Below are 14,906 nucleotides of genomic sequence, written 5' to 3' on the forward strand. Positions count from 1 at the left end.
TTCAAAGATAATTCTCATTCCACACATACTGGCCAGGATATATAAATCCTCAATTTAAAAAATGGATAAAATATCAAGAGCCTTATTTTGCCACATATAGATACAATGTAAATAAACAAATCATTTACTGTTATCACTAATATAACAACTATAAAAGTATATAAAATCCATGACTGTCTAGATGTCCCTTGAGAATGTCATGTGCATAGGGCAAGTCAATTGAATAGGGAAAGAGATCTGTTAAAAGATGATAGGTATTTTTGAATTTTTAGTTTCATCATAAAATTTTCCTAGACACACACAATGATAAAAATGCTATAAACAACAGTTATTAAACTAATGGGCCCCATGGGATATATGACATTACGGAATATGCCAGCCATCTGCAGATTTGACATTATTTTTATTGACTTTAGTAAAAATGATGACATACCTAAAGGGAAAATAGACCATTTCCCCATCTCAAAAGACATCAAACACTGAAATTAGCAGTATGTGATTTATCTTTGGGCCCCATCTTTCACATCAGTGGGGAAAATCCATTATTATCTTTGCATGGAAGACTCTGCGCTAGGTAATAAAGAAGTATCATTTCATTGAGAAAGCACATTTTCCAGGCAGCTGTTGCTTTTTTGTGTTTCATGCCTTCAATAAGCCAGGGGACAAGGAAAACAAAAGACAAAACCAGGATCACTGAGAGCCAAGTCAAAGAGTAAACTTAATCGTACCTCAAACCCATGACACCCAAAATGTAATATTCTCTGAAGCTGGAAATTCTTGACTAGCCTCATGCTTAAAAAAAATTACCCTAATAAATTTATGCCATCATAAAATCATCTGACCTCAGCTAAAAGGGTTTCATGGATATAGGTAGAGGGCATTATTTTAAAGTTATGCTGGAGGCAAAATGACAGTGACGAAGGCCATGCATATAAGAAATTATGTCCTGATCTCTTCACGCTGATGCTAGTTCTGGTATCTTTATTTTTTTTAATGATCAGATTCTGATAGTAAATCCATTTTCCATTATTTCATTAAGAAAAGAACAAAATTCCATTTCATGTATAGTCCTTCTTTGAGTGTTTTACCCCCCAAAAGGCAATAATATTGTAAAATATTTATTCCATTAGTTTCAGGTAATCGAAACGCCAAGAGCTAAGCGCTTAATCTCTGCCGGCAGGGAAAGCTGCCTGCTGTCACTTTTTATTAAGTCTTTTTCTGCAGCTTTTTGCATAGTCAGTAACAGTGTCTGAACCCAAGAAAATATACAGAGTAACATTTAAATAGCAGTCTGTGATAAGGTAATGTTTACATTCAGGATAATATGAAAATGTGTGCTCTAGAGTTGCAAAGATTTTTCTCTAGGTTAACTAATTAGAATGTTTATTAGCTACATTCATTATTCTGACAGACCCAGAGATTTCTAAACATTATTAACTTCTTAAGCACCATATTCCCTAAAGAGCCTGTCTCTGCTGGAATCTGGACAGGTGAATTTGAGTAGCACTTGGTATTTATCTTCCCATGCCTACAATAGCACAAAAACAGAATACAGAGCATTCATCCTTAGTACCTTCAGGGAACAGAGAGGGCCTGCATAAGTCCCCTCATCATTTTTATGGTACCCTTTACAACTCTGGCTGATTAACATACAGCCTTCTTAGCTGGACCCGGATCAGTGACTTATCATCATGGTAAATGGACAGCACACAAACCTGTCTTTAGTGGCACTAACTGAAAAGGGAAAGGTCTATTTCTGCCACTAGGGGTGGTGAGCACACAAGCAGGGTTTACAGCCTCCTTATTACCTTAGACACCACGTGGCAAGAGGTGAACCCCCAGGAAACCTGGATCCTGAGTCATAAATCATGAAGATCCTGTTTCTTTGATTTGAACTGTCTTTAGCTTCTGTTTTCTGCCACTAGTGAGTTTTTATTATTCTCAACATCATCATAACTTGAGTCTGAAATATATAATTATACTAATTTTTAAAGCCTCCCACCAGTACACCATAGTACAGGGAAAAGTGCATGGACTTTAGAGTCAAAATTATCTGAGTTCAAGACCTGCCTTCCCTAGGTACCCGCTGTGTGACCTCAGTCATATTAGTTGACCTCTCTGGGCTTCACTTTCCTCATCTATAAAGTAAGGGTAGTATCTCTTTCACAGAGTTATTATTGACAGGATTGAGAGAGATGAGACACAGTGTAGACAAGTGTTTTAACCATGGACTCAGGAGTCAGACCTGACTTTGATTCTTGGCTGTACTACTTACTAAGTTTATGGCCTTGGACAAGTTACATGACCTGTCTAAGCCTCTGTTTACTCATGTGTAACATCCAAATAATCAAACTACCCAATGCACCAGATGAGAGATTTACTAAGGCAACAACTATCTTTTCAATGACTCCATGATCTAGGAACTAGGGATAGAGCAGGAAATTTAAAAGATAACAATCTCTGCCCTCATGGAGCTTATACTCTAGCAGGGGAAGACTGACAACAACAAAATGAATGAATAAACTTTAGCTCAGTGCCTTGCACTTAATAAGCACCAAATACAGGCTGTCACTTCTCAGTCTATAATAAACACCTCCCAAAATGTTATCATCTTTTTCCTATCCCATATCTGAGTTCTACCAAACCTCTCATGTTTCAGGAAGAAGTTGAAGCCAAAACCTACATCAAAAGGGACTGAGTCTTTTCAGGGCTTTTTGGCAAGCAGCTATACCCATGGACCACTTAAAAACATAAGAATAAGAAATGGTCTTTCATTTCGATTCATGATGAGGCTTAAAATGTAAGTGACTTGTTGAGGAACCATTCTAAGTGAGAGTGAGTTACTACAGAAGAATAAGTTGTAAGCAAATCAACATACTTTAAGTTCATTAGTTGTTCCCTATTTTGAGAGTAGGAGATGAAGAGAAATTAATTATAGCAGAGTATCTCATCCAAGCTGAAGAGTAAGTCTCTTTAGAAACTGATGGTCTGTGAGCTCTCCAAGGTCTATAGGACAAGAAGAGTACAGATCCACGGGGGATCTTGTTGAGGAGATCAGGGTAGTGCTGAGAGAAAGAGGGGAGAGTTTGTGAACACCTTTAATGAAAGAGAGGTAGCTTCTGAAACTGAAAGAACTACTTTCATAAAAGCTTTGGGAAACCTACAAGAGAAAGGCTTCCCTGGGGCCAAGAAGACATAGTCCAAGGCAAACAGGGTCTTCATCCTGTGGGGAATCCAGTGCAGTGAGGACCAGCTGTTGGGCACTCATGGATGGCACCCTTGACCCAGGTGTCAGCATCTTCACAGAGGAATTCAGCCACAGCTCCATATGGTAAAGCATTAATAGGACTGAGCAGAAACAAACCAGAAAGCAGAAATAACTGGGGAGGGTATTTTTGTGGAAGAGCTGTTTTGAGAAATGAAACTAAGATAAGATTATTAAATTACCATGATGACTTTTGTAAGAAGTTGATATATTTTTCCAAAATAAATCTGATATTTTATAGCTGAGCCTCATTTTAAAAAAAAAAAACTCCTTAAAAAATTATGGAGATCTTTCTGTATGGCAATGCCTTATGAAGATATCAGCTGAATTATCTGCAGTTGTCTTCTACAAACCATGACCAACTTCACTTGTTTTTGAAAGGACAAACCCCTCTACCCACCCACCCCATACACACATCTTTGCTTCCTGAGATACATAAAGACAAGAATTAGCTTGGCTCATATACATGGAAATGGAAACTAAGACTGCCCACTCCATGCTGACGGGTTAAGTCAACATTGGTGGGGAGAATACAACTTCTTCATTACTTCTAGGGAGTGGTAGCTACTTTCCTATTTTCTTTTCATCCCCTGATCTATTCCTTATTCCTTCAGGTGATTAGTGATTACTGAGTTTAGGAGAAATGGTAAAAGAGCATGCATAATTGAGGCCATTTCTCTCTCCTGTCTCTTTGGAACAAGATGCATTCCTCTCTGCTCTGGTTGTAGAAGGAGGCCTGCCTCATCTGCCTAATTCTAGGGTTTGGCTTTAGGACTCCATTTGACTTACACACCAGCCCTTCTTCTTCCTCTCCTTCTTGAGGGGCTGCCTACCTAGGGACAGCATGTGCTCACGTTACTCTCCTCCAGGCAATAAATCACAAGACCAGGCCTTGTCTGGCATTGCTGGAGGAGATGAATTCAAACTCCAGCTTCTGGAACATTGAGCAGGGAGTAAACTAAAAGGAGCAGGGAAATGAACAAAAAGGAGCAACGACAAGTAGGTTCTAAAATTATGTAGGAAAACAAAGGACCTGGAAGAGTCTAAACTATTTTGAAAGAGATGAACACATTTAGAAAATTCACATATTTGATTTCAATATTTACTGTAAAGCAACAGTAGTCACAAGGGTGTGGTGCTGGCATAAGGATAGATATATAGATCAATGTAACAAAATATTATGCCCAGAAGTAGACTCACACATATATTGATTTTGACAAAAGTGAAAAGTAAATCAATGGAGGAAAAATAGTTTATCAACAAATGGTGCTGAAATAACTGAACATTCAAAAGCAAAAAAGAAAAGAGAAATGAAAGGAAAAGAAAAGAGAAGAAAAGGAGAAAATATAGAAGTATTTGTTACCTTGAGTTAGGCAAAGGTTTATTAGGCCACAACAAGCATGAAGTACACACACTTACAAAAAAATACATTTACCAAAATTGATAATGCCTGCTCTTCAAATAATTCTCTTAGGAAAATGGAAAAAAAAAAACTGAACACAAATAAACAAAAAAAAAACCAAGCTCTAGACCAGGATAAAATATTTGCAAAGTACATACCTGAAAAGAACTTGCATCCAAAATATATAAAGAACTCTCAAAATTCAATAATAAGGGGACAGGGACTTCCCTCGTGGCACAGTGGTTAAGAATCCGTCTGCCAATGCAGGGAACACGGGTTCAACTCCTGGTCCAGGAAGATCCCACATGCGGCAGAGCACTAAGCCCGTGGGCCACAACTACTGAGCCTGCGCTCTAGAACCCATGCACCACAACTACTAAGCCTGCACACCTATAGCCTGTGCTCCACAACAAGAGAAGCCACTGCAATGAGAAGCCCGCCTACTGCGACAAAGAGTAGCTCCCGCTCACCACAACTAGGGAAAGCCCGTGCACAGCAACGAAGACCCAACACAGCCAAAAATAAATCAAATAAATAAGTTTAAAATAATAATAATAATAAGGGGACAAACAATCCAATAAAAATAATTTGAACAAATATTTTGCCAAAGAAGAGATATGGATAATAAAAAAGCACATGAAAAGGTATTTATTATTTATAAACATTAGAGAAATGTACTTTCTTCTCAATTTTGTGATAAATATGAGTCTGGCTTAAAAAAAATCTTTAAAAAAAAGTGAAAAGAAAAATTCAAAGGAAATAAAGGAACCTCAAATAAGACCCAGTGATTGGCTACACCACCATGGCAACTTTCTTAACTAAACAAAATGGGAGAGGACACAGGATAAGTAAGTGGATTTCTTTCCCTTGGATATGATAGGAGCATATTACCCAAAATAACATCCTGTTTAAAGATTTTTTCCCAGTTGAGATTATTTTTACAGGTGGTAGACTCAAGAAAACTGTCATATATTGAGTGACTTCCCAATAAAACTAAAATCTAGTTTACCTTCATGAATAGGATGGTCGTATAATTTATTTTCTAAGCAAAGTAATTTTGAGAGTGAAAGTGCTGCAATTTGATCATAACTTTGGGGTAAGAGAGACATACACTGGGACTGTCCCAGGGAAATTGGGACTTACAGTTGCCCGTCTCAGTAACCACTGAGTCTCTGCCATGGACAGGGGTAGCATCAAGTACTGTGTTCTGGAAACAAAGCTTTGCCTGGAATCACTACCGCCAGGGCTGGGGATTGGCCTTCTTTGTAAATGTGGTGTAGGTGATACCAGTACTAATAATTATCAGTGTCCAAACAACTTGGAATCTTTTAAAAATGAGGCTCATCAGAGATTTGGCATTGGACTAATTCATCTTCAGAACTCCTGAAGCAATCATAATCATTCCAGTGAAAGCTGCTGAAAGAACCTCAGTTCTACCCAAAAGACGACCTTTGGCTAAAAATGAACAAAATAAGAAATGGGGAAGAACTTTGATTTCATTAGACTTTTCATTTACAAGGGCAAGCAAATTTGATTTCTGACGTTAATTCCTTTGCACTTGAACTTGCAAAGCAATTTAATTTTTGGACTAATTTCTCCCCAGGAATTTGATAATGGGAGGGTGTTTATATTCAATTTGGGGCATTTCTATGTTCTTGACATTTTATTATTGGGAGTATCTTAATGTTGTCATTTAATTTTATTGTAGTATCTCTGATAGGCTATATTGGAAAATATGGCTAGACATAATTTGGAAAGGGAAATAAAACTGGGAATGAATGTTTAGCCTTAAGCATAGTGTGGCCTCAGAGTTCATTTAATTAATATACTCTCTGCCTCCTTTCAGAGTCTTCCAGGAGAAAAAATCTATACTGCTCACCAGGGATCCCAGGAAGATACGCAAAAGAACAGTGGTTAGGAGTGGGGGAATGACTTTGAAGCTAGAAGCCGACTTTCTTTTAGACAACCACCACCTTCCTGGGGAGGGTGTCGCTACCCCTGGCCTTTTCCTTCCACAGGAAAAAAACCAAGGTAGCATCATACACCTAGTTTCTCTCCACCCCGTTCCTCACTCTTCTTCAGGAGAGGCAGAAAAAGTCACCTGGAGAGAGCCTTTTATGGATGGAGCTCAACTGGGGGGAACAAGTCCATCCACACTCCTGCCCATGTGAGATGTGGAGTCTGTTTCTTCAGACTCCAGCTACCCTCAGCTGAGCTGTCCACTGATCAGTTAGCAAACGCCTTTTGTTTCTCCATCTGCTCTCTCTTTTGTCTTATTTCTCAGTTGGTTCAGAAACCTAGTCAAGAAAAAGCAGGGTTATTTCTTGGATTCCTCAAGTACCCCCAACTGACAACTCATACCAACCATCTAGCAGAATATCTAGATGCACAGTCAATATTTATTGAATGAATAATGAGAGCTGAGATGCACAAATCACATCAAAGAGACAATGGTTCCCAAGTCAGAGTAATTCTTGACTGAAGATACTGACATATGTACAGAAACGCATCAATCATACAGGGGTGGGTTTTAATTTTCCAAAGAATGTAGATCAGAAAAAAGACTAAGAGATAAGTTTTCACCTAAGCTCTGTCAGGAGAGAGTCAGCTTGTAAGATTTGACAAGTGATTTCAGTGTGCAAGAGAGGCCCACAATCTGTTTCTTACTTTTTTTTACTAATAAAATGAATTAATGTTTGTTACAGAATTACTGCAAAACCCAGGTAATAAAAACAAAAAAATCAATGGCTTGAAATCTGAAAATCCATAGAGAATAATTACGTTTATTTTAGCATGTATCTTTGTAGTCTTCATTTTGCAGTTAAATACATACGACCACATATAGAATTTTTGCCAAAACAGGATCATAAATTCTATATTTGCTCATCCTTTCACCAGATGTATGACAATCTTCCCATTATCGGTGAATGTACTACCATGTCATATTTTTAAATGAATGTAAATATTTAATAACTTAGATGTATAATACTGTATTTCATCAATCCTCTATTTTTGACATACAGTCATTTCTCTATTAAAACAAAACTACAAAGAACATACTTATGCATACTCATTATGCATACATATTTGTCCAGATGATTAACTTTTCCCAGGATGGATTATTATCATGTGCCAGTAGTTTTGGAATTTTCTCAATAATAAGCTATATGCCATGGGCTTCCCTGGTGGCGCAGTGGTTGAGAGTCCGCCTGCCGATGCAGGGGACACGGGTTCGTGCCCCGGTCCGGGAAGATCCCACATGCCGCGGAGCGGCTGGGCCCGTGAGCCATGGCCGCCAAGCCTGCGCGTCCGGAGCCTGTGCTCCGCAACGGGAGAGGCCACAACAGTAAGAGGCCCGCGTACCACAAAAAATAAAAAATAATAATAATCTATATGTCAGTATTTTACTGAACATTTTCAGATACACTGTCTCATTTGACCCTCATAAAAACCCCACAAGATATGACTCTTATTTTTAAAGATGAAATTAAGGTTGGGTAACTGGTCACATCACTAGTTTATAAAGGGGAAGAAATGGAGCTGAAACTGATCCTTCTTTTCCCAAAGCTGGATACACCCACATTGTGAAACTCCACTTTGCCTTTAGGACATATTAAGCTTTGCCCCAGACAATTTGTTCTTTTTGGTGTTCCTATATATCAGCTTTGCTTTCTAATTTGTTTTCTAGTTAATAACTGTTGTTATATAATAAAACAAGAATTGAAATCTTTTGAACTTTTATTATGCCCAAAAGCTAGTATTAGTTGATTGTATTAGGTTTTTCAGACAGCCATCTATCTCTTCATATTTCCTATAAATTATAACTTCATCCTTTCCAGTTTTCATTCTTCTTTCATTTGCTGTTATTTTTACTTCTATGTGCATAAACTAGCATTTCCAAAACTGTGCTAAATAGTAAGGATGACATTAGGAAGTGTTGTTTTATTTCATCCAACTTCATCTAATCCACTGTGTTTTTGGTGTGTCTGTTGTTCACTTGAGATCGAACCCCCAAGCCCCTGCATGTCAAGGAAGGACATATCTATTCCTAAACACTAAGATTCTGTTTTTTAAATCATAATGTTAAATTTTATAAAATGCGTATTTGGAAACTATGAAAATAGTGTTTTCCCTTTTAACCTACTAATATCATGAATTCTATTAACAGATTTCCTAATGTTGTGCCATACTCACTTTCCTAGAATAAATTCTACTTAGTCGTGGTGAATATACTGCTGGATTTGTATTTCTAATATTTTATTTAAGATATTAGTTTCATGGGTAAATGAGAAATTACTCAGGGTTTTTTGTTTGTTTTTATCCTGTACCATCTCTTTCAAGTTTTGGCCACAAGGCTTACACTATCCATGTAAAAATAAATAAAGTTATTGCAAGTGTCTTTTTTTCCCCCTGTGCTCTGCAAAGTTAAATAATATCAGCACCCTGTATCTCTTGAAAGATCATAAAACACTAGTGAAACCATCCAGGCCTGACACCTTTCCTGGGGCTAGTTCTTCAGACAATCTTTGGATTTATTTTAGAGATATTGATATATTGATAACTTCTATCTTCTTATTTACCAATTTTTGGATATTTGTCAAAAGTTATGTATTTTAATGAAATTTTGAAAATTAATAGCCTAGAATTTTACAAATTATTTTTGTATAATTGATTTAATTTGCTTATATTGTCATTGCTAATTCTGTGTATATTTTTAAATCTAATTAGATTATATAATCTTTTGTCTATATTATTGTTTTTTACAAAATAAGTTTTTGGAATTTAATATAAACTGTACTCTGTTTTCTAACTTATAAAATTGTCTTTTAAACGTTCTTTCTTCTTTCTTTTTTTTCCGCTGTTCTTTTCCATTTATTTTGTTAGTTCATTTATTTTCCTTCTTGTTAAGAAATTTTTAGTTTTTTTTAAATGTGCAAAGCACTATAGTCCTAAATTCTTGCATGCCTATGTATCATATTTTGTTGCTCTCAAATGAATGGCAACTGGCTAAGGAGAGAACCTGGGGGCATAACCTGGTCCATAAAACTTCAGTAATCATTGCTTTATTTTCCTCTAGCATCTAACGTTACAAAAAATTCTGAGGGCCATTCAGCTTTTTCTTTTCTTTTTTTAAATAAATACCTGTTTTAGTTGTTGGTTAGTTGATTGTTATTATTGTTTTGATGCCATGATGTGTTTAGAATTTTTCTTTACCCTTGAAATTCAACACTTTCATTTTTAATTAAGTTTCCCTTGTACCCATGAACACTTTCTTTATGCAATTCATCCATCATTTTCCACCAGGCTAGTTATTGGTCTTCCCTCCCACTCCTAGTATGGAGACAAAAGCTGCTTTCCAAGCCTGTTGGGGGCTGGAAATTAGATTCTGAGCACTGGTGAAGTCCCCCGGATGAGTGTCATTCTGTGGACACCATAGGTCATCAGCCAGCCAGTCAGAATCACATTTTGAGGACAAATTTGCCAGAACAATTCTAATATTCTGACAGTAATTACACTCACCCATCAGTCCTTCTAAAATACTCAAATAAGAAAGGAACAAGAGGAAGACAATTGTGAGATAATTCTAGACTCATCCTCACAGCTGAATCTTTACACAAGATTCTGGGTACCAGGGAGGACACGGATAGCATTTTCTTGTTTCCTTCTGCCACCAACTAGAGAAAACGTTCGCTTTTAAAGGGGTTCGTGTGATTAAATCAGGTCCATCTAGATAATCTCTCTATCTTAAAGTCAGCTGTGCCATAAAACATGACATAATTATGATAGTAATAGCTCATTATGTTCACAGGTTCTAGAGATAAAGTCATGGAATCTTGGGACCCATTTTTAGAATTCTGTCTACTGCAAGAACATCTCTTTTACTATACCCAGATGCCATCCAAGCACTTGGGGGTCATCACGGAAACACAGAACACCTTCACAAAATACCCACTTTGGGCCTTACCTGTCAAATACAATTATTAATCAATAGCCAGTGTGCCCCATGTTATAATCAGCAAACCAAGAGAGCACAACGAGATCAGATCCTCTCATCAAAAATATTATAGATGCACTGAACAAAGTTTAAGATTTACAGAAAGAGTTTTAAAAGGAAATTAAAAGCATACAATCCAACCATAGTAATCCAACTATTACTTTCTATGTGTATTATTTCACAAATAAGACTATTCTATACATATAATTTGTATCCTGTTTTTTATAATGACACTGTAAATCAGAAGTGTTCATAATATTTACTCTACTTTGCCATAATTTATTGCCATATTGCTGAACATTTATTTTGTTTATGGATTTTCCTGTTTATAAATGATGCTATTTCTAAGATCTTTTTATATAATTTTTTTCTTATTTTGTCTTACTTACTTAGAATATTATTTTCATAAAATAACTTTGTTCAATGTGTCTTGTTATGTGATCAGAAACATATTTTAAATATTAATTAAAAATTTTAAACATAAAAAAATAAAGTTTAAGGTAAAACCCAAATTAGACCCCAAAAAAATATTATAGACGCTTGCCTATTTTTTGACACTTATAGAAATGGTATAGCATTCCTGGGTGGGTACTAGTACATTGCATTTTGGAAAACGGAACGTGTAATTTGCACTCCAAACTGTGGAAAGAAGCAACCACTTTACCCATGGAAAATGACGTATGTGCAGTGCTCACTGCAACTTAATTTATAATAATAAAAAAAGTGTTTAACAACAATAGAGTGCAAAGTAAATTATAGCCCATCCACAAGGTATAGTCATTTACTCATTCTTTCAGCCTTTCAACAAATTTTTATTGTTTATCTGTCACATGCCAGGTACTGTTAGGTGCTAGGGATACAACAGTGATGCACAAGAGACTTGGTTCCTATTCTTATGGAATTTATATTCCAGTTGGGGAGAAGAGACATTAATCAAATAACCACACAAACTAATATAAAATTGCAGCTTAAATCTATACAACTTCTGAAGGGTGTAGCCATTTTAAATGATGGTTTTAATTTAAAAGTTGTCAAAAGAGAAGAAACCTGCTTATGATCTAATGGTACTATGAATAAGAAGGATCTGTAATTGTATGCATATAAACTTTGCAAGGAGAAAAGATTGGAAGGAAACAAACCAACTGTTAATATTGGTTGTCTTCTTTGTATTTATATGTAGCTCCCAAATTATATAATTTGCATATTTTACTTCTATAAATAGAAAAACTACTCTATTACAAAAATAAGAAAATCATTTTCCTTCTATCTATCCTTATCATCAGATGCTTAAAGTTTGCAATGTCTGGGCCAGATTTTCACATCTTCTTTGAATTTTGTGGTTTAGGCTGAACTAACCGAAAACATAAAAATAAATGTGAAATCACCCAGTTATTACTTGGTAAATCCTCATTCTTTACATGGACTTGCCAACGTTGCTCAATATTCCAAAGCCTTTCAAAAACTTTTCTGCAACAATTAAATCATAGTAACATTGCTGATGGGGGACTTGCTGTGCTAGATCATTACACACACTGCCTCAGATCTCTACAACAAGACTGCATGGTAGGCATGACTATCCTCATTTGATAAGTCAGGTATCAGAAAACCAGTGTTACTGAGCAGATAGGAAAGACCAAGGGCAGGAGTTGAACCCAGGACCATCTGACTCCCAGGATCATGCCCTTTTCATCATTTTCATAAGCAGAATGTTATGACGGCCCCTAAGAGAGCCACTATTTCCTGGCATGCAAGCCCTCGCTAAGGCCCTGCCCTTGAGTATGGGCAGGACCTGTGAATATGATGGAATCACTCCTGTGATTATTACATTATAAAGCAAAGGAATTTAGCAGATGTAATTAAGCTTTGTTTTTTTGAGTTAATAAAAAGGGAGATTTCTTTTAAGTGGTGGAGATTATCCTGGGTGGGCATAACCCAATTAAGTGAGCCCTTTCCCTCCTTGAAGTCAGGGAGATTTGCCTGTTGGCCTTGAAGGAGCAAACAGCCTTGAGTCCTGCAGCCACAAGGGACTGAATTCTGCTAACAGCTAGTGACCCTGGAAGTTGATCCTGAGCCTAAATCAGATTACAGCTCCAGCCAACACTTTGATTTAAGTTTGGTGAGACCCTGAGCAGAGGACCCAGCTAACTCATGCCCAACCCCTGATACATGGAACCTGAGATAATAAAGGTGTATAGATTTAAGCTGCTACTCAGCAATAGAAAAGTAATACAATTACCTTACTCTGCTTCCTGCCTCTGGTCTGACTTCTTCCTTTGGGTAAGTAGTGCTCCCGGTTTCTCTCGGGGCTGAGCGCCCAGGCGCTTGGGCTGGTTTGCTGTGGGGAATTGAAGTTTTCATGCATGAGGGGCACCTGGAAACTTCATGTCCAATTGGGATAGACCGAACCCCCAGCAAGAGTCTATGAAAAAGACTAAACCAATGGAGTGAAAATGTTCAACAGGCTCAGTTGAAACCTCCTAGAGACATCCCACATAGTAACAAGGAGCAGACCTTTGTTGGTGGGTCCAGTGGACAAAAGGGGGTTGATTAATGCATCGAACTAAGGATTTCTCCTCCTAACACTTCCTGCCTTCCTTCGTGCCATTTTAATGTCCCTAACCTGAGAGATCCAAATATTAGCCAGAAGGAGGGCCACCTAGTACCCCCTCCCCATAACCAGCATGGACTTCATGAAGTCAAGTTGGATTCAAACATGAACACCAGGTTGAAATGTTGCGGACCTCTCCAGGCTTCAGTTCCAGCCACTGGGCTCAGTGATAAAGAGGATGTGAGATTTTGGGCTGCCATTTCACAAAAGACCCATTTCAAGGCTCATTCTTTACTACAAAGGTTGATGTCATGGGAGATACTTAACATCAACTCCCGTAAAATATACTTTGACATCAATGAAAGCTTTAAACAATATCACTGACCAGTGATATCCCAAATCATTCTGCTGGGGTGGATGATTCACCACATTTCAGGAGATTCAGAACCAAAATATCCAATGACTCCAAAATATCTTAGACTTCACTAGCCAGCACTTAAAAATTCATGTGTTGAGCTCTAATTGTTTGGTTTACAGGTCTGTGCTTGCTAAAATACAGGCACTCCTAGAAAAGATTCCTCAGTTGAAAGTTTCATCAACCAACAGACAGAAACAAACTTCACACCTTCTCTTATGAGTAGATGTGACCATAAAAAGAATAAGAAATGAAGAAAATACTGAGGTGCTGGAGAGTAAATACAGGGCAGCAAATATTTGCAGAACGGACACTGAAGGCATTGGATACTAAAGGCAAAAACTCCCTTTGTTAGAAGCATGCACGGCTGGTGCAGCTTATGTGCTCATAAATGTTTATTCTGCTGCAAGAAAAAAGTCTTTCTTTTAATTCTATTGAAATGACGTGATGAATTTTTTTTTTTTTTTTTTTTTTTGCGGCACGCGGGCCTCTCTCTGCTGTGGCCCCTCCCGCTGCGGAGCACAGGCTCCGGACGCGCAGGCTCAGCGGCCATGGCTCACGGTCCCAGCCACTCCGCGGCATGTGGGATCTTCCCGGACCAGGGCATGAACCCGTGTCCCCTGCATCGGCAGGCGGACTCTCAACAACTGCGCCACCAGGGAAGCTCCGTGATCAATTTTAATAGGCGTTTCCACTTACTAATCACTCTAGCTCAAAATTCACCATTGTTCTTCACCCCACCCACAGAATAGGAAGTATAAACCCCAGTCCCAAAGTTATATATGCATCATGAAATTGGTGAGAAGTACCTTCAAATAAATGAAGAGGACATTGATAAAGCAGAACCCACACCTTAGTAACTGGGGAGATTTACACCTATCTGCACCAAACCTCAGACATGGAAGAAGTGGCCAGATTAGCGGGCATCTCTTCAAAGCATAGACACTAGGGAGGATCAAACCACAGGCCAGGGGAGCTGTTCCCCAGAACACTGGGAGACAGAGGCCCCTACTTCATCTGAAGAACAGGCAGGGGTGTGATGTTGTTACTGCAGTACTGTCCCCTCTTCAACACCCTGGGTTTCAAACCAGACTTAGAAACCAGATAGCCTCAAGAATCTGCTATCATAAGGAACACAGCTCTAATCATCTTCCCTTTGCCATCCTTCTCAGGATCTGTATACTACTCCCTTTGGCCCTGAAATCCAAAATAGTGCAGGCCATCCTCTTTTATGAAGAATAAAACCCAATTTCTCCAAAAGAGAATAAAGCATCAAACATA

At 37.8% G+C, this 14,906-nt stretch overlaps 1 protein-coding gene across 11 annotated transcripts in view; it reads right to left on the bottom strand.

Moving 5' to 3' along the window:
• Nucleotides 1-14,906, bottom strand: part of DPP10 (dipeptidyl peptidase like 10) — a 1,578,941-nt gene that overhangs the window by 1,464,453 nt on the left and 99,582 nt on the right. For 8 of the 11 annotated variants that reach the window (XM_079923993.1, XM_079923994.1, XM_079923998.1 and 5 more), the window contains one exon: nucleotides 12,899-12,997. The exons of 2 other annotated variants lie outside the window; for them this stretch is intronic. The gene's annotated coding sequence lies outside the window, so the exon portion shown is untranslated. Of the gene's footprint in view, nucleotides 1-3,164; nucleotides 3,625-12,898; nucleotides 12,998-14,906 lie in introns of those variants that run through there. One more of the 11 variants, XM_079923986.1, reaches the window with a different exon arrangement.

The sequence above is a fragment of the Stenella coeruleoalba genome (assembly GCF_951394435.1).
Source record: "Stenella coeruleoalba genome assembly, chromosome: 6".
NCBI lineage: Eukaryota > Metazoa > Chordata > Mammalia > Artiodactyla > Delphinidae > Stenella > Stenella coeruleoalba.